The sequence below is a fragment of the Bombus flavifrons genome, chromosome 12 (assembly GCF_040668555.2).
Source record: "Bombus flavifrons isolate JBK064 chromosome 12, iyBomFlav1_principal, whole genome shotgun sequence".
In the NCBI taxonomy this organism is placed as follows: domain Eukaryota; kingdom Metazoa; phylum Arthropoda; class Insecta; order Hymenoptera; family Apidae; genus Bombus; species Bombus flavifrons.
Window position 1 is genome coordinate 5,629,499 of NC_138453.1, and position 19,097 is coordinate 5,648,595.

A 19,097-nucleotide genomic window follows, 5' to 3' on the forward strand; every position below is an offset into this window, starting at 1 on the left:
GCGACTCGTTGTTCGCAGAATAATTAAGCTGAATGTTTGAATCGTAGAGCCGAATAATAATGACGATGCTCCACGCGGCGGTACTCACAGTACCGGCACAATATAATTAACAGTAGCCGTGTACACATACGGAGCAACAATTGCCGGCTCCTCTTTGAAAGAGAGACCACCCCCGGAGGCGATAATTTATTATTTTTATAGGGAGCTATTCATCAATGGCTGCGGTCTCTGCTACGGTTCCTATGCCGTCGTCAGGTCACCCACAGTAGATGAAAGAGAGGGAACAGGTGTCCAGATTTGACGAGGAGAAGCTTAATTGTCTTCTTCCGTAGAAAAAACTATCTCTCGGTATCTTGTTATTTATGATGAGAAAGAAGAGTGTAGTAATTAAATGTTAACTTGGATCGTGTAATAGTTTAGAGGAAGATTCCTTCATAAAGCATTTCGTGGAAAAAGTCAGTTTAATTTTCCAGTTAGATCTATAAGTCTAATATTCTCTTTGATTCTTCAAAAATAACAGAGGAAAGAGACGAAATTAGTTCATTCATTCCGCTAGGGAATACGTCGTCTAAACACTTCATTTTTAGCTTCTAAACGATCATAATATAAATCTTTGATTTTTAAGTGTTAAGATAGGTCGTGTAATACTTTAAAGAGATACACACTTCTTTATGAAGCACATTTTAAGAAACATTTAAGAAACATTAAGAAACATTAAGAAGCACATTTAAAAAGAATCTTCCGAATCTTTTTGTTCGCTATTTAAGAAACTTAATATTCTTTCTGTTTTTTAAACAATGAAGGGAGAAAGAAGAAATCCATTTTCGAAGACGCGAACAGGTTTCCTCTAAACAGTTTTCGATTATTTACATTGACAACATTAATATTTGACTATCCAATTAACCACTTCTGATCTTGTCTTAGAAATGACAAAATGTAACCTGCGTCTCTTTGGTTCTGAGTATCTCGTTTAATCGACGCTACATTTTTAAAATCTAGATGGCCCTAGACATTTATGCAACTCTGTAGACGAAACGATCGGCTGCCAGGCACGATTCTAATTTCCATCCACTGTATTTTCATGGATGTTCACAGCGGTCAGATCGCTTTGCTCTATTTGCATTTAAACGGCTCGCTATGGTTGACAAATGAGGCCGATATTATCGGACAATCGATTGCCAGGCTGAAGGAATCGCTTTGCTCGCGCCCGCCAAGCCGGCAAATCTCTTAACTTCGCGAGCCCCGATTCAGGAAAGGGCCGGGAAGAGGAGAACAATCGGGCCTGCGACATGCCTCTACAAGCGGATTCCGTGTTCTCCGTGTCTGCCTGTTCTCTCTCCGTGTTCCTCATCCTCCTTCTTCGTCTCGTCCCCTACCCTTTTCCCCTTTTGTTCACTGTCTGTTTTTGTGCGACTCATTTCGTCCGAGACACCCGTGAATTTGCTGGTTCTATGGGAACCAACAAAACCAATAAGATGCATGCTTTCGCTAAAGATCTAGCGAAGTTTACTGCTTCAAACCATTGAATAATAAAAAAAAATTATTTTTTTCTAATAACGTCTTCATTTCTCTATTTTCTTTTTTTTTCTTTTTTTAGATGTGGCATGTGAAAGAGTTCGAAATTATATACTATACTTTGTATTCTCTCTATTGCGGATAGTATTGCTATAATATTTTGTGAATCGATTTGGAATTTTTAAAGTTTTGGTGAATAATAAGTGAAAGTAGATGACGACGAGGATGTATTAAATAGCTATGAAGTTATTTTTGGTCAAGGCCACGAGGTTCCTGAACCCCTTGGGAATCGAATCGAATAATGTTTGGACAGCGTACTATGTCGCAGAGGAAACTCCGCACGGGCAATTACAATATTTCCTACGTTGTGAAAGAGGATGGGCTTGGCTGACACTCTGACAGCCCGTAGTCAAATGTTCCACGCTCCCTTGCGTTCTCCTCTACGCCGCCATTGTATCTGCATACGCACATGCCTGCTTCCCTAACAGTAACTTCTCGTTTTCGTCTCGTCTGGTACACGTGTCGCTGCTAAACTACCTTTCGCTCGTTTCACGCGCTGTGAATTTGATTTTACCTCGGAATCACTCATTCGATCGTTCCTTCCTTTGTTTTCATTTTATTTGTGAAAATCATCAGTCCCCTTCCTTGCTCGTCCATAAATCATAGCGATATTTATTTGACTCTATCGCAAGATTATTCATTGTAATTTCCTATCCCTTGTTTTCCCTTTTCTCAATTAAATTATAGAACGATTTGATTGTTCTACCTACGTCATCCATAAAATTCAACTGTACTTCGAAATATTTCCATTATTAATCGAAATAATCAACTTTCAGATAATTGTTTCCAATATCTTATCATTCGTCCTCATTTTTAAAATCAAAATTATCAACCAGAACAATGGTCCGATTTAATCACTCTCCCTCCATCGAATTCAGGACCATAAATTAATCTGTGCCTCAAAACAGTCCTTTTGTTTCCACGTTATTGACTAAAATGATGAACCCCGACAATGGGTTAGTTTAATTATTCTTCCTGGGCGATAGAACGCAGTCGCTATAAATGGTATACCGGTAAATTCACGGTCAACGAAAAGAAAGAGAGATAGAATGCCAGATCAAAGGAGAGGGTCTCACAGGTGGACGCATTGCGCAAACGAAAATCTCATTATCGCGAGACAAAGGTAGGACGATTAATCATCATCATCGGCGTATCTCTGCGGGCAGCGCGTCTGGCTCGCGGCGGAAGCGCGGGATGATAGACTCGAGGAGTCGAAACAGGAGGAGACGAAGAAAAGAGAGCAAGATGAGGAACGAGCGTCACCGTTGCGGTGCCTCGTGAAAGGTCCATGCGGAACTAAGTCGTCGTCCTTTTGTTCTCGCGTCGCTGGACCATCGTAGCCACCTACCAGACTTGTTTCTCCTTTTCCTTTTTTTTTTCTATCTACCTCTAAAAGACCATCCTCCCTATTTTCTCTTCTTCTTCCTTTTTTTTTCTCTTCTCTTCCTCTCGAAGCAACGATACCGCGACAGGGGGCTCGATTCTTTCACGATTCGTCGCAGTTCATTTGCGTATAGATCTCTCTGTTGGACGATTCCAAAGGAAAGAAGTCGAAGCTCGGTGCCTTAGTCTCATTCCGTGGCCGTCGGCAGAACGCGTTAAATTAGTAATTGTGTTTATTACCAAGGCAGGGGTAGCCGTTTTCGATCGCTGCCACCTCGTGTCGCGTTCCTTTCGAAGTTAATCCGTGCCTCTGCAATTGCTTTTTCGCCTCGAGAAAGAAACGATTTCGTGTGTGGCGTTCGAAGATATTGCGTTCCCTGCGCCGTTTAAAAAGATGGAAAAATGTCAGTGTAATAGCAGCTTTTGTCCTCTTTCCTTTCGCTGTTCGTGTACAATAGTATATGCGATGGATTTTAAGAGCGAGACCACCCTTCTTGCGCTCGTGTTTCGAAATCGACAAACGAGTCGGTTATATTCTCTATTTAGGTGTGACAGCATGTAGGAATTTGCATAGAGAACTATCTATATCCGCCATGAAATTTCTATGAAACGATTTATCTTTCACTTAGTAACGTATGTATGTTTTACGATATACCATTTGCGATTCATTACAATTAGAGACCTGATTGATGAAGTCGCATTCGGAACTATATGTAGCATTCAATCTTCTCCGATAGGCAGCGCCTTCTCGAAGTACACGTAAATTGAGATGTAGGAGAACTTGTACGTTCGAAAGATCCTGTCGCTAGAAGGATTCTAGGAAAAATTCTAGCAACGAGAGAAAAACTAAATTTCTCAGAAAAGTAACAGTGTGCGAGGATAGACTACAAGAAGAAAGAATGCAAAGATATCGGAAAAAAGAATGCAGCGATAAAAAGCAATCCAAATGCGTTAAACAAAGAAGCAAAGGAATTACACTAATAGAAAGGAGCAGCATAGGAACACTAGAAGTGGAATTTAACGGCAAAAAGAACAGCGACAACCTTCAACACTAATAGAAAAGCCCGAGAGTATCGGAAGAAATGACACTATTAGAACAAGAAAAAGATTCTACAACTAAAAATACAACAGACTGTAACTAGACAACAATCCAGGATGTAGCGTTCCACGTACAGGATACTAAAATGTCGTTCCGCCCAAGAACTCCTAATAAAGGAGCATTAATGACGTTTAATTACAACAATAATATTTTTTCCATGAACACGGTAGCCAGAGAAACCTTGGAAAAACTGGACGACGCGACGGGCGAATTACGCTTCGCTCGGATTCGACCCGGCAGTTTCTCCTTTACCTGGAGTATCGTAACGCGAATCCGCGACACGATGGAGGATCGGAAAAAGGAACAAAGGATAGGAGAACGTAAAGTCTGTCGTTTGACTGGCTGGGTCGAACCGATCGAGCGCCTCGTAATTATTGGGTTACCTGAATGAGAGACGGTCGGTGTCGACAATGAAAAATTCTGGAAGGATTAATTTCCAGCCTCGCGGCACCACCACGATAGGTAGGATCCTCGGCTTCACGTTTTCCCCTTCAGGGGGAACATGGCTGTGGCTCTGCAACGCGCGGAAGTCCCATCGAAATTCCGGTGTGCACGTGGAACCCATCAATCTTATTTATGCATATTAGAAATTACGCGTATATGTAAGTACACGGCACGGTACACGATACCACCGGCGAAAAACGAAGAATTAACAACGTTGTCGGGCATCAATCTCTGCCTCTGTTCCTGTTCGATGTCGCCGACCGGTTTTTAGGCGAGGCAACAATGTTATTAAACGCTATTAGAATAGGTCGTTTAAAAAAAGATCACTCCCGATCGTTGATTTTATGTACGATATTAAAAATATCGAGAGCACCGAAGGAATACTGGTTTTAACTCGGACGTACGACTGTTCGTTCTTTCAGTCGTACGAGAGATCTAATGTTAATCTGGAATGGCGACGAATGTCACCGGAGGTGGTCCACGATGATAAATGCGAGGCCTTAGGCGGACCTCACCAGTGAAATGGTAGGTAGGTAGCCGGGTAGCCGACAACACGCAGCAGGGGTCTCTTCTCACCTCTGTCCGGTGGCAATGCAGTGAAAGAAGGAACACGCTTCCGTTTCAACGAATCCGAAGTCAATCTGCTGCTTCGATCATTCCAGAACCAATCTGTTTTACGCTGTGTTCATAAACAAAACATTCGTGATTCTAGAAAGATTCCTGACAAATCTATCGATTTCAGTATGAATGTAAGTACGTACTTACATAGTTCTTCGCTTGATACCTCTTCAAACAAGCGAAAAAGAGAGGAAAATAAATTGTCGTGCACGTTACAAAGAAGGTAATCAACATTCTTTACGTTTGCTTTTATACTCTCGGAAAGATAATTGGAAGCACGTACATTCGAGTGGAGCCGGGAAGGAGGAAGAGGAGATTTAATATCGAATCCAGCGAACAAAGAGGCAGACAAAGGGCGAGCATCTCGACGCGGAGAAAGGAAAACACTTCATTCGCTTCTGTGAAATTATAGAAGGCGGAGAACGGCGTTTGCAAACGTCGAGATGCAAAAGAGGCGGCGACCGTCAGCAACCGGGTTCAGAGGTTAAAAATGCGACCTTACTCGACAAGAGGGAACCTTCATCGTCGTGCTGCGACAGAAAGCGTCGCTTTTACAAACGCGATCTAAAGAGACGACGCGTGCTTTGTTCTTATATGAGCGTACACATCGAGCCGGCGAGGCTTGAAAAAATTGCTTGATATAAACAACAATTAAGTAGGAGTGCCGTGGATACCTTTCACAGCGTCGAGCCCCGTGGGAGAGCTGGTGCACGTCGCGACGAGAAAAAAGAAGTCGAAAGGTGCGCGGTGCGCATAGAAGAACGACTTCCTCGCGTAGGCGATCCTCGAATCCTCCATACCAAAATTGGCCGGAATAACTCTGCGAAGAGCGAGTAATTAGTTTCGGAAACGATTGCAATTGTCCTTCGATTAGGAACAATTAGGCTAAACGAAAGAGAACGTTTTCGACTGGAAGGTTTATGAACGAGTTATTAAATCTGAACGATTTAATTCGGCTGTCTTTTAATTAGTTTGTCGATTCATCGTATACTCGACTGAAAATTATATTCTCGCGTGATCCGTTACGGTAGATATTGATATACGAGATTATCGAATGGACGATGGAAAATCTGCTAAAAGGAACAGAAAGCCTCTGCCGTCGATCATTTTCAGCGTTGGTTAAGCTACGTTTTTAGGCATAGATTGGCTTAGATCCTTATCTTGGGAAATCCTCGTGCGAGCGAGATCCTACAGATAGATAACCGTTAACTTTCGTGAGAAATCATTGGCAGCGTTTAAACGTGGTTGGGGAATTTTTAGAGCTTCCATTCTTCCAGTTCCCTGTCAGATTTTGTATTTTCTCTTTCGTGAAAATGACGATTGTGTCTTTTAGATTTTACGTATTTGATTGGTGGTTTCTGGTTTGTTTCGTTAGTCGAAGAGGACTATTTTCGAGACTCCATGCGCAGTTTGCATGGGGGTTGCGAGTTGGTTTAAGGGGGCGGGTCGCATCCCCATGACAACCGTTGGCCTCGCTGATAAATCGACTTCGTGCGCGGCACATCGGTACACCGTGAAATGCGATTCCAGATTACTTCGAAAGTTACGATCCTAATTAACGATCCACGAACGCACTCGTTGTTTAAATTACCGCTTTCGTGGGTTCATGGTTCGATGCACTGGGAACGAGTTCTGTAATTCAACTCTTCTGATAAAGTTTCTTAATAACCAGCCTTTAAATGACTTTATTATAAATTAATAGTTTCGACGATTCTCTAAATCGTTGGTTGCCGCGGCAACATCGTCCGACTTTTCTGATCTTTAAACACATTTTCCACCCGAACGATACAATTGTTCGTCGTCGTTGATTAAAGAACCATGACGCTGTAAAACGTTGCCTGGCAAAAACGTAACTGCTTCAGCCAGCCGTGGAATCGTTCGATCAGACACTTTCAGCAATAGTGGACCTCGACACTTCTCTCTCTGTCTTTCTCTATCTCTCTCTCTTCATCCCCGTGATGTTCTTCTTCATATACATAGCCACGACAACCAGTCGAGGTTGTGTCTGCCTTTCCAGAAAATTTTCCGCGGAGTTGGATGGAATATGAAGTCGCGTGCGCTCTTGCAAATGTATCGCAAATTGTCGTTGCGAAGTGCTTAATGCAGGAGGCGAGGTGGTGGCCGTCGAGGTGGCGGAGGACGAGGACCAGGATTGGGGCGAGGAGACGCTCTTATAGACGAAGGGAGACGAAGCCATTTCGCCCGTACCCGCCCACGCTGGAATTCGAAGCTTGGTTGACGTCAGAGGCGTAGCAAAACTGTCATCTGGGCGAGGAGTCTGACGACTAACGCGACGCTGCTCTAATGGTCCCGGTAATGTCGCCCGTAAAGATAATCGACCGTGAGATCTTCGACCGTCTCGTGGCTTTCTTCGTCGTGCGGATTTCCATGGGACCGCGAATCGCGAAACGATTTTCCGGCCTCCGATGAACGAGCCGGTACGCGAAGCGTTAGCAATTGTGTAGATGTGCAGGTGCAGGCTGTCATCAAGGGTGCACTTGGTGATGGAGCGTTCTTTGAGGTCGGTGACGTTTTCAAATGTTTTCTCTCCTTCTAGATTTTTCTCGCAAATAAAGACGGAATGATTTCGTTCAGGATGGAGACGGAGATTTATGGGTTTTATTCGTTAATGCGGGATACGAGGATTTATATTTGATTGCGTGCTTCTTCTATTTCAGAATGTAGTAGTAGTTTTCTTTCCGTACGTGTGTGAAACGCGTGAAAAATTTGATTGCGATTTAATGGCGTGCAAGAGTTTATTAGGGTAATTTATGGGCAACTGGTAACGAACGTGGGTGTCGTTAAAATTTTAATAAATATTTGTTAGTTTGTTTTAACGTTTGTACGAGGTGACAGAGAAATCTGCATCGATGCATTCGACGCGAATGTAGAGTCGCTGCGATGCAGTAACATAATGGCCCCAACAAGCCACGAGGGGTTGGGTCGGTGGCTCGGTTGCCCTCAAATCATCACGGGGGTGTGAGGCAAATGACGTTCGGCCACGCGGAAGTAACGCGATAATGGCAGCTATGAAAGGCCCCACCACGATATCTGATGCTTTGATGTCCTCTCCCAAAGCTGCTCGCTTCAAAATCCATTCTTTTCACTAACACTTTAAATTCTTGAACCCACACACACTGCCTCTGTCGATTGCTTTATTACGATCCGAAGCGACGCGACGTAACGATCTCAATAAAAGTATCCTCCCTCTGCATGTAATTCCATACATTTATTCGTAGTACTTACATGAATCTGCTACTAAAATCTATGGAATAGTTTGTTGAAATACAAACTGAGATTAAAAAGTGAAATAGGGGAAACGATCTGTAAATAAAATTAATTGGCGGTTTAAAGGAGATAATACACTGTTTCTTAATTAGGGCACTAGACTCTGAAATACGCTTTGAACGGCTGGCTATTGCTTATTCCTATGTTTCTAACATCGACAATGGTGCAATTTGAGTAGGGATATAATTGGTTTAATAATGTCTACTTAACACATTCACTGCTATTTACATGCATATTTTTTTTTTATCAAGAAGGTCTTTATTTCAAGATTATATTATACTATTTTTCGCAATCCATCGAAACGTACAATCTCAGAACACACAATACTTGCTTCAACAGTATCATTTAGATTCTAAGCTAGATATTTGAGCTGTTCACACACCACATTGATTAACTTCATAAATTGAAAAGTAGGAAAATATAACGTTACAAACACTATTTTTTAATTGTACGTTATACTTTACTATTCATTATGTCATCCTTTTATAACAACTGAATCTACGAAGTAAATCATTTGTTTCTCGACAGTTGAATATTAATCGCGTACTCGTGTCATGAGATTAATAAACTGGTCAAAGGTGCCGATTAATTTGATTCCTGAAAGGATAAACTATAAATCTTCCGTAGAATGAGTACATCGTGAAAACGTTAATACAGACTAGTACAACGAAACGATAGATACGTATATAGCATCGATGTTCAGAACTATACAAAAAAATTCTGTGCCTTATAAAGTGATCAAAAACTGCAATTACATATGACAACTATAAATCAAACCTCTATATTCCAGCGACCAAAATTGTAACGAAAAATTACTGAAACTTCCCAAGTTCACAAGTAACTCTTTGCCGTCGCTGTCAGCGGATGTTGAAGAAAACGAATCCGCGACATTGGCCCAGGTACCACGAAGATCGATTCCGAAAAGCAGTTTTTAGCGGCGAAAAGGAATAGCAGGAGGCAAAATTACATCTCGAACGGCCTGAGGTCGCAGTCTACCGGAACAGAGACTCGTCCGTAGTCGCAGTTTGTCGGCCAATGGGACCAGACAGAAACGCAATCGCAATGCAGGCCAATCCCTCTGCCCCGTTCGTCCACCCGCTCGCTCGCCCTCCCGTTCCCGGTAATGACAATCATTACGGGGAATGATTGCAGCGTCGGGTCCGCCAGCGCGCCAGCCGCTATTGGGGGATGGAAACCACCTTATAGAGTCTCTCCTCGGTCCTCGATGCGAGCGGTTTGTCACATGCTCCCGACGCGGCGGAGTGTTTCCTTTTCGTCGTGATTCCTTACGAATTCGTTACCACGGTGAAAAAATACCATCCTTTTTGCTGAACGATCGTGTAAGATGGACAGACGTTGAGGACGCGATCGTTCGAAGTATGGCCGACGATTTCGAGCCTCGAACACGTGGATTTCTAGAAGAAGATTTCTATCGTGGAGAAAGGTTTACCGAGATTGGATTGGAATTTTTGTGGCTTTTCGAGGTGTTAATTTGAGAAATGGAACTGGAGTAATGGACTGCGATGCTGGATCGAGAAAGTGACGAATGGAAGACGCGGACGATGCGACGGTCGCGTGATGGAAACGTCTCAGTGCGATATGAGTGCGTCATCGAATACTCAGGGTCAGGATGATGTAATTACTGGAAGATTTTTTGTATGGCTCGGCGAATGATGGAAAAGTCTTGTGATAAACATAGTAAAATGTATGCAAAAAGTCTATACATGAGAATCATCGAGATGACAGAAGAACATGGCGGTCATTCGACCACGTGACTGTTTGTGCGACCATTTTCAAGGTAACTGACAATAAGAAATATGTATTCATTTCTAATAAGACATCTGTCAGACGTTTAACATTTTTACGTCTAACCGTATAATATTTTCCAATTGATTCGCCTCTACCATGTAATTTAATCGTGACAAATAAGTAAGGCAATTATATCGTATCTCCGTTTAGCAGCATCAGTCACTGGAGATTCGCCAAGTTTGCTGAAACTTCTCTGTACAACGGAGCCACGAGGTTAATCTCTAATTGTCGTTTGAAAACCGATCGATTTCTGATGCTTGGTGAATTCCTTCGTCCGGATGCAGGTGGAAAGAAATCTCGAGCAGGCATAACGGTAAAGTGATAACGCGTCATTGATAGAATGCAACGCGTTGATTCGACGGATGCGCGTAATATTCGTCGAGATAGGAGAGAACGGACGGGTATCAATTTCAAAGTCGATAAAATATCAATGCTTGTTAACAACGATGAAATATGGTCCATGTCCTATATCGTTATGTATCGAACGTGGAGCATAATGACCGGTGATAATCGTTCGTAATAAGAGATCGAATCGAAGTCCTCGTGGTTCTAGGAAATTATGGAATCGATCACTTCGCGAGTTATCCGGATCATTCTTGCGAAACCCTGATTTCTTTGGGGGCAAAAACCGCGGTCGCGAGACCGGTTAGAGCTTTAACTGGTATCGAAAGAACAGATTGCAGGAAACGCTTGGTAAAAACGCGGCTGCGCTTCGCAAACTGAGGGATACATCGCGGGGGAAAAAGTTGAAATTGCCGTCCGTTTCAAGAGAGGAGCTTCTCAATGAACGCCGGCACACATCTCTCGCGATTGTTTCACCCTTCTTCAACGAATCCTCGATAATTGTACTCGGACATAAATAAAGATTCTCGCGAATGAATGGAGGGTTGGCGAGAAGAAAGTGCAACGCGGGTACAATATACTTAATTGCACGTACAGTATTTGGCTATTGAGTTGGGAAAAATTTTACTTTCCTAAAGACGACGCTATAAATGGGAAGTTGCACTTGCTTGTTCATAGAATCGGTACATCCGGGAATTAATTTATTACTACACTATGTCATAAAGATGGTTACAAAATTGTCCTTTCATGGTCATACTATTTATTCAACTTGAATTTTATTGAAAATGTCTGAACTCTGTTCGGATCGCCGCTGTATTTATTATCGATTATTATAATATCCGACCTGAAGACGAGGATACAAAATATCTAACAATATAACGAAGACATAAAATAACTGATACAGCAGTTTATACGAAATATATTAAAAAGACTACGAGCTATAACGAATACAAACGAAGAAAATAGATAAATTTTACGATCTCGGTTTAGCTGGCCTCCCAATTTTACTAAAGATATGAAAAACATTGATTGTTTTTGGTATTCGACGAGACTGTAATCATCACGATAATCGAATAGGACAAACTTTTAATTCTAAACAGATTACAAGAGTTTGCATAATAAAGCAGACGCCACTAACTTCGCGGTGACTGGATTGCCAATCGACCGCGCAAGATTTCCGAACGTAAAATCATCGTACCGACTGCAGCCTGTCATAATACTAATCATCCCCTGGACGCAAAAAACAGATCGATTTTTCTCAGGCAAGCCCAGATACGCGTCCCTCCGCCCAATCCAGTTTTCCTCGCAGCCTGCTTAATCCAGTTCCACCGGGACTGACTCTCGTCAAAGTATCGGTTACAAAGTATCGAATCGATACTGGAGGTATATTTAAAGACGCAGGAAGAAATTCGACTGGATGGTGACCGGATTCACCCATACTCTGATACGTTCTCCATCTGGAAAGAGGCACGGTATTCAACGTTTGGTCGCGTGTGTGCGTATTTCTGGGCGCGTTCGCTCGTGTGCGCGTCCTTTCTCGCCGCGGAAAATATAATGATGGCGAGCGAACGGAGCTGCGAGCGTTCGTTCGGTCGAGACTCGCGTTGGAAACCGGCGATAAGGAGGGAGTGTCTACTGCCGCCATAATGATAGCCCTGAGCGGCTCTCTGACTCCGGTACACGCTGCACCGAGCTGTTCTGTGCACGTTGCATCGACTATACCGTGCGTTTGTACGCGCTATGTGCACATGCACCGAGCCGCTGCACGGCATGCAGGCACGCATGCACGCGTGCACGCACTTTACGTGTCGCCAGCCAGACAGCCAGCCAGCTAGCGAGGAGAGTCTCGAGAAGGAGGGAAACAATGAGCGTGTTCCTTGCCGTGCTATACCTCGTTTCTCCAGGAACCTTACCCTTTTCCTCTATCTTCATGCACTCACCGTAGTATGCTTGAACCTTTGTGTCTGGCTACCCACGCGGTGCATGCGCGCCTCGCATGCGTTCCGGCTTCTGGGGGTGAGGATCTGTTTATTTATGAGTTGTACGAATCGTTCGCCAATTGCTGTCATTTAAAATTTAAACTCGCCTGATGAACAAGTTAAAACGGTTATTAGAAATCGAAGTATAGGGTGGAGAAGTTAATCGTAAGGGAAAAGACTTTCTCATACATTGATTACCATTGCTGGTGATATTGTTGTAGGAATATAATGTGTATGTATATATATATATATCTTAGGTATAGAGCATAGTGGCTGGTTTATATCGCGATACTTAAAACACGAGTAAACGATCCACCGGCTCGCAGGGGTTAATCTTTCCATGGAATCTTGTTCGGAAATATGTTCGAGTCGATAAATTAAACTAAAGGGAGGGGAAGGGGGAGTTAGGGCGTTGCGTAATAACCATTGGAAATTTCGAAAAAATCGTGCGCCGCGTGGCCTGTCGTTCGCAATTCTCCGATCGCAGAAAAAGAGGAGGATTTCTGATCGAACGGCCGCGCGCACACACCACACCCCGGGTTTCTGGTATCGCGGCATTGCCACGAGGGTTATACCGGGTTCACCAGCGGCGTATATGGGGTTCCGCCATTGGTTGGGTCGGTTCAGATTCATTAGCACGCGAACGGCGATTGGCCGGCCGCGAGGCTATCGTCTTTTTGCTTTCTGCCCGCGTAATGACGTGCTGCGCGTCTCGGCTTATATGCAACCGAGCGATCGTGCATGGCAGATAGGTTTTGCCGGTGTCTGCATGTGCATCGTCGAACCACAAGCGCACTGTTATACGCGTGTAGCCACGTATACGGTCGCACCAACCTTCGTATACGTTCACACGTACAGGAAGCGACCGACCGAAGCTGGAAGATACCTCGAGGGGGGTGTGGAGTTACCTGCATCGCAAATGGGTCTCCGCCACGCAGCTCAGCCTCGAGTCTCGAAAAGGATACACATGTATATATACGCCCTTTCTCCTCGCACCCTCGACGAATCGTCGATCTTCGAACGGGGGAAGCCGAATCACCTGATCGAGATCCCCAGATTTCGCGAAAAAATAATTACCAGAGAATCGGTGAAAGATAGGTAGACGGTGTTGAAATTCGATTCCGAGGGGATGTGCACGCGGGCCGCCTCACCTCCATTTTGAATTCTTGTTAACCGTGGCCCAGGGGTGGTTGATGGTAGTGGTCGCGCCAGAGAATACGTTGGTCGAGCACATTACAATAATATCGATATTAGAATGCAGATCGTTTCATTTGCGTGACTTCCACGCGGCGTCATACAGATTGCCAAGGACGTGTCTTTTTCTTCTTTATTTTGTCTCATTTTTTTGTCTCGTTCGATACTTGTCTTTTTTACTGCGATTTACTTCTCGTAAGTATTAATTAATTCACGATGTACGTAACTGCCTGCAGCGGAAATTAAATAAGTTTCTCGTATTCAATTTGCGGGACGAGATCGGTTACGTGCGTATGCAAATCGTTCAATTACGACAAGGTAGACACGTATGCAAAGTGTTGAACGATGTTTTTACTCCCGTGTCGTCATCGTGACACGTGATCCATACGTTTCATACTCTGCTCTCCGCTTTCGCCAGCGCAGTCTCGATTGTTCAGCTTTGCCCATTCCCTCGTTGTTTAATTACCGATCCAGACCGTTGTTTCCTCTTAACGTCATAATCGACTGGAGGGCCGTGACTCTTAAATCGGTCCTCGACGACCAATGCACAAGTGTCGCGACAGTACACCCCTATGCATCGTTGAAAGGGCGGCTGGTTACGTGTGGAGTGAGTTTGAGTGCTCTAGGAATGTGTCGAAAGCACTTCGCGTAACATAGAGACCTTGCGACTAATGCCTTAGAAAGAATGGAAGAACTTGGAAAGAATCTTCGTCATCGAATTTGCTTTTCTGTTTGTTTATTTAATAATATCCAAAAATTTTCTTCGTCGAATCGTAGTTACCGAATTAAGTATATTTCTTTCTGCCGAAAAATGATTTTCTTTTTTTTTTTTTTTGGTAAGTTTCTTAGAACATTACTTGGAACATTGTTCTAAATAAACGCTCGAATGACAGCGGATACGGTTCGTCAAGATTACGTAAACGCGGCTAATTGCACCGTGGATTGCATACAATATTCTTTCTAATCATCACTTGGTCGTTCTTTGTTTCGAAAATTCGTTCCCAGACGTCCTTGTCACGAATTATTATCCGGTCTTCGACATGTTCATTATACGCTATGGAACTATATCTTCCATGCGACGTGGTGTTTCCTTGTCGCTTCGCTATTTACATCTTCAACGATGTAATTCCCACATGAATCCACGTTTGACATAATGACAACGTGGCTTAAATACGTGTCATTATAATACGTGTCATTACGTCGAATTTTCTCTTTGTTTAGTAAATACGTTTAATTAAAGCGTAACCATCAATGGGTGGTATATCCTCTATTCTTATTTAAGCAAAATCATAAATAGTCCAGAGGTTGACCACAGTTTTTCCCTGAAAGGAAGTGAAATCAGACGAAGGCGAAGTTTTCGCGAGAAGCCGAAGACCCGTTCTTTCTTGTTACAGCACAAAATGGCCATTGAAACGTGACTTCGCGTTAGCAGATATGGATCGCGCCTTCCCCGGAGGTCGGAGGGATCGCTGTAGCGCACGGGGGAAATGGTGAACTGCCGGAGGACGGGGTTGGTGTCGCCATGGCAACAACGATCCCTCAGTAGCCGAGCCCACCTACACCCTTCATTCAACTCTACCACCCCTGTAATCCGCTCGAACTCGAAGACAGCCACTACGCAATTTTCATGAGAGGATACCGAGTTCGCGACGCTGTCTTTCGGGGATCGGGAATCTGTTTAAAGGAAGCGACAATCGTCACGATTCATCGCCTATCTTACGAAGTAACACGCGATATTTTGAAAAATATCAACTTCAGCATTGAACTTCGAATATCAGACCTTTTAATCGGCCGTCATTGACAATCGATCAACGTCCTAATGTTCCGATTGGGAGAAGAAACTCGCGAGAAAAGACAAGTAGTCAGCTCGTTCTTTAACGACGTCTAATTAATGGAGGAAGTTAAAAAGGGCGCGGTTCACGGCGACCGTTATTCCAATCCTTTGTCGGGAATCTAACGAAGCGACAAAACGTCGCTTTAATCGGCAAGTTGGTCAAGTCTGACCCAGATAAATATTCATGAGCTTTCACGAGCGACTCCTTGCTTCTCTATCAAGAGCACCGTCTAGCGCTGCCACGTCTCACTGTGAGCTCTCGGCCGGCATTCACCACCGTGTTATTTCATCCCCTTTGTGTTCATTAATTATTTTTCGTCAACTTATAATGCATCAGCGACGAACAGCATACATATATGCATACGTGGTCGCGAATATGGGACGAGTAGGCGAAAAGTCTGGACGGGATCGGCCTCCGGGAACAGCGTGGCGATACTATATTGTAATATCGTCGGCTCGATTAACATAATATCTTTGCTCCTTTCGTATTCAAAATGGGCCACCACCAGGGCCGTATAATGGTACTCTCGATCCGTGTTTATACTAATGCTAGGTTCCCTGGGACGAGCTCTAAGATCATAATGAGGCTTCGATCGAATTAGGAAGGCGGATGACTCCTCTGCTGGTCTCCCGTTTCTTCGCTTATCCGTATCCTCTTACGTTTTCGTCTTTCCCTTTCGTTTTTTACTATTTTCTCGTTTCGGGAATCCCGATATACTTTTCACAGGCAGCATCATTACGCGAGGGCAACCACGATCTATGGCAACGCACACGGTGGACACGTCCTTTTGCTCTTCTTCTCGCTATGGATATTAAACGGCGTTTCAGGGAAGCGTCTCGAACCCTCTGATATTAGACGAGACATCGTTACGTTCGGTTTTCTAATTGGTTGAAAAAAACAACCGACTAGAAAGCGGATCGTTCGACGGTCTTCGATCCGATTACACCTTTTCAGGGCATTAATAGGCGTGGCGAGCGAAGCGTGTATCGAGGAGAAGGAAAAGAATCCTTCTTCGAGTATGTGAAACGCGATGTCGGCGTGTTTAAATTTTTCATTTCCAGTAGATCGGCATAGAAGAGAAACACGGACGTTCTTATACACAGGCTACGTGTCTCTTCGTTTTATGCTTCGTATCAAGCTTCTTGTTAAATATCGATTCTTCGACAATACGAATGGAGAGGAGCTGGAGGGGCAGCGAACGCGAGAAAGTAATTTCTCGTTCAAGGAAAATCAACAGTTTTTCCGCGAAACGAGCTTAAAATCTCCCCCTCGTTGGTCGGAGAAGTGCCATTAGCAGCGGCGGCGAGTACTTTAGAAGCTTCCAGCTTCCCCGCTTCGTTGCATCGCCGAGCTTTCGAGTACAGCAACATGATGTTCGTCGTTGGTCGTTGTTCTCTTAGCGCTTTCGTGATATTGCATCCATTCGGGCGAGTTCCTACGGAAAAGGGTGGAACATCGATTCCTCGATTTCTCCTATTCTCGAATTGAAAATCTCACTAATTCCTCGTTTCACCCTTGAAAAAAATCTGATAGTTTTTATTTCCTTGTTTTTAACGTGGATATGCCGTGCTAAAAAAAGAAAAAAAAGAAAATTGTATTGAAAATTCACCTCGATGATTTTCACGGAAAGATAGTAATCCATTCCCCTGAAACGGAGGGGTGGTAAAAACCAGGAGAAGCAATAATGCGCGTGCAACGTGTGAAATCGCGCGCCGGGAAACCGAGCGCTTAAATCGTACGGGTCCGCACGAAGCGACCGGCCCGATCCAAGGCGAATTCAGGATTAATGCGTTTTTAATAGTGACATAACTGCACCGCTCGTCCGCCTTCCCCCCCCCCCCTACCTCCTCCTCTTCTACCCTCTTTCTCTCTTTTTGTTTCCCGTTCTCTTTCTCTCTTCCTCTCGGTTCGTATCGCGGTTTTTACGCGGCGAGTGTCGGTCGTGTACGTCGTTTCTATCGCGAAATATACTTCGCGGAAAGCCGAAACGCGCGCTTTCGGGCATTTTTAACGATCCTCCACTCGGTAAGGAGAGCAACAGACAGTGAGAGATGAAAGGAAGGAGGGTGAAAGAAACAGAACGACGAGCAGAAAATCGCGTGAATACATTACAACGAGCGCGCTCCACTTTCTTGCCGGCGGAATTGCGTTTTGCAAGAAAGTCGGCACGCCCTCCCCTCGTTTCACACAGAAACGTCCGGAATCGGAGGATTGCGCGGTCAATTTCAAGCGTGTCGAGAGAAAGCTCCATCGTACCGATCATCTGTCGCGGCGTTTTGTACATTTTGCTCTTGTATGATGCAGTATATCGTTCTTGTATAATGTTTTCTTCGATATGAAGCTTTAGGGATGTGATAGGGACGGACAAGAGAAATCAAATTTACAGGGTGATTCTTCCCTTTTTATCAGAAAAAGTTAATCTTAAAATAGTTGATAACAGAGTATATATCTAAATATACCATACGCTGATAGAAGTGAGAATTAAAATGATGTGAGCCAAGTTTCCATCTCAATAATTTTACCATCTCGTTAATCTTACTGAAATGGCCTGCACGTAGAAACGCAAGAAATTTGAAATCTACCACCTCGATAGATTTCGTTCTACTGTTCCAATTGTAACTTTTTGTTTGTAACTGATCGTAAAATTGTAACTGTAAAAATTGTAACTTTGGTAGTTCTACTGTTAAAGATTATGTGGTTAAAGATCCCAATATTTTATACGACACATAGATATCGAGTGTTACAGTTTCGTCCCAATCGCAACCTCCGAGCCTTTCTAAAATCCCTTCATAAAGACATTCGAATGATTATAAAAATTACGCTAAAGATAGGTTACTTTCAACTATACCAATCTAGCTGGAAAATAAATCTAGAAAGGCGAGCACACAGCTGATAGCACCTATGGCTTTCTTCAACTGGCCAATTGTTGAAATAATTTTAAACCTTCTCTGAAATTGTTACACTTTCGCCACTCCTTTTCCTTTCTACGAGATTATGTTCCCGATTCGATATGAGCGTAAATTGCTTGCCGCGCCATCGGTATCTTCCGCGACGATTTTACGGGCGGCCATCAAACTTAACGCGCCCGCGTACACATTAAAAGTTGCTACGCCCAGCCCGGGTCATGAGATAATGAACCGGCCGTATGATTATTAGAATCAAGCGTGTCTGTCGCGCCTACGACTTGTTCATTTTTTTACTGCAAACGGGCAGATTCTTTTGAGGTTACGCCGATACGAGGCAGGTGGGGAACGGGCGCGATACCGATCCGTATCATAGTTTTATTCCTTCCACGGCCAAGGAAAAAATGTAATTGGCCTGACCGAAATCTATCGCATGGATAAGGGGGCCACGGGGGGAGAAAAGGAGCACCGAGGGATGCAAGGGGGATGAACGAAGAAGAAAAAAAGCACGTGTGCGAACGGGCGACCGCTCGTAATAACAATGATTAGGACGACGAACGGAGCATGAAAAAAAGTAGAAGAGCAGCAGGTCCTGCCTTGGATCCATCTTAAGATGGCGGCCGGGGGA

General features: G+C 43.9%; 1 long non-coding RNA gene across 3 annotated transcripts in view; it reads left to right on the forward strand.

Moving 5' to 3' along the window:
* Positions 1–9,567: 9,567 nt before the first annotated feature.
* LOC138185606 (uncharacterized) overlaps positions 9,568–19,097 on the forward strand; it is a 40,032-nt gene continuing 30,502 nt past the window's right edge. For all 3 annotated transcript variants that reach the window (XR_011174675.1, XR_011174676.1, XR_011174677.1), the window contains exon 1: positions 9,568–10,205. This is a non-coding gene — a long non-coding RNA (uncharacterized LOC138185606). The remainder of the gene's footprint in view (positions 10,206–19,097) is intronic.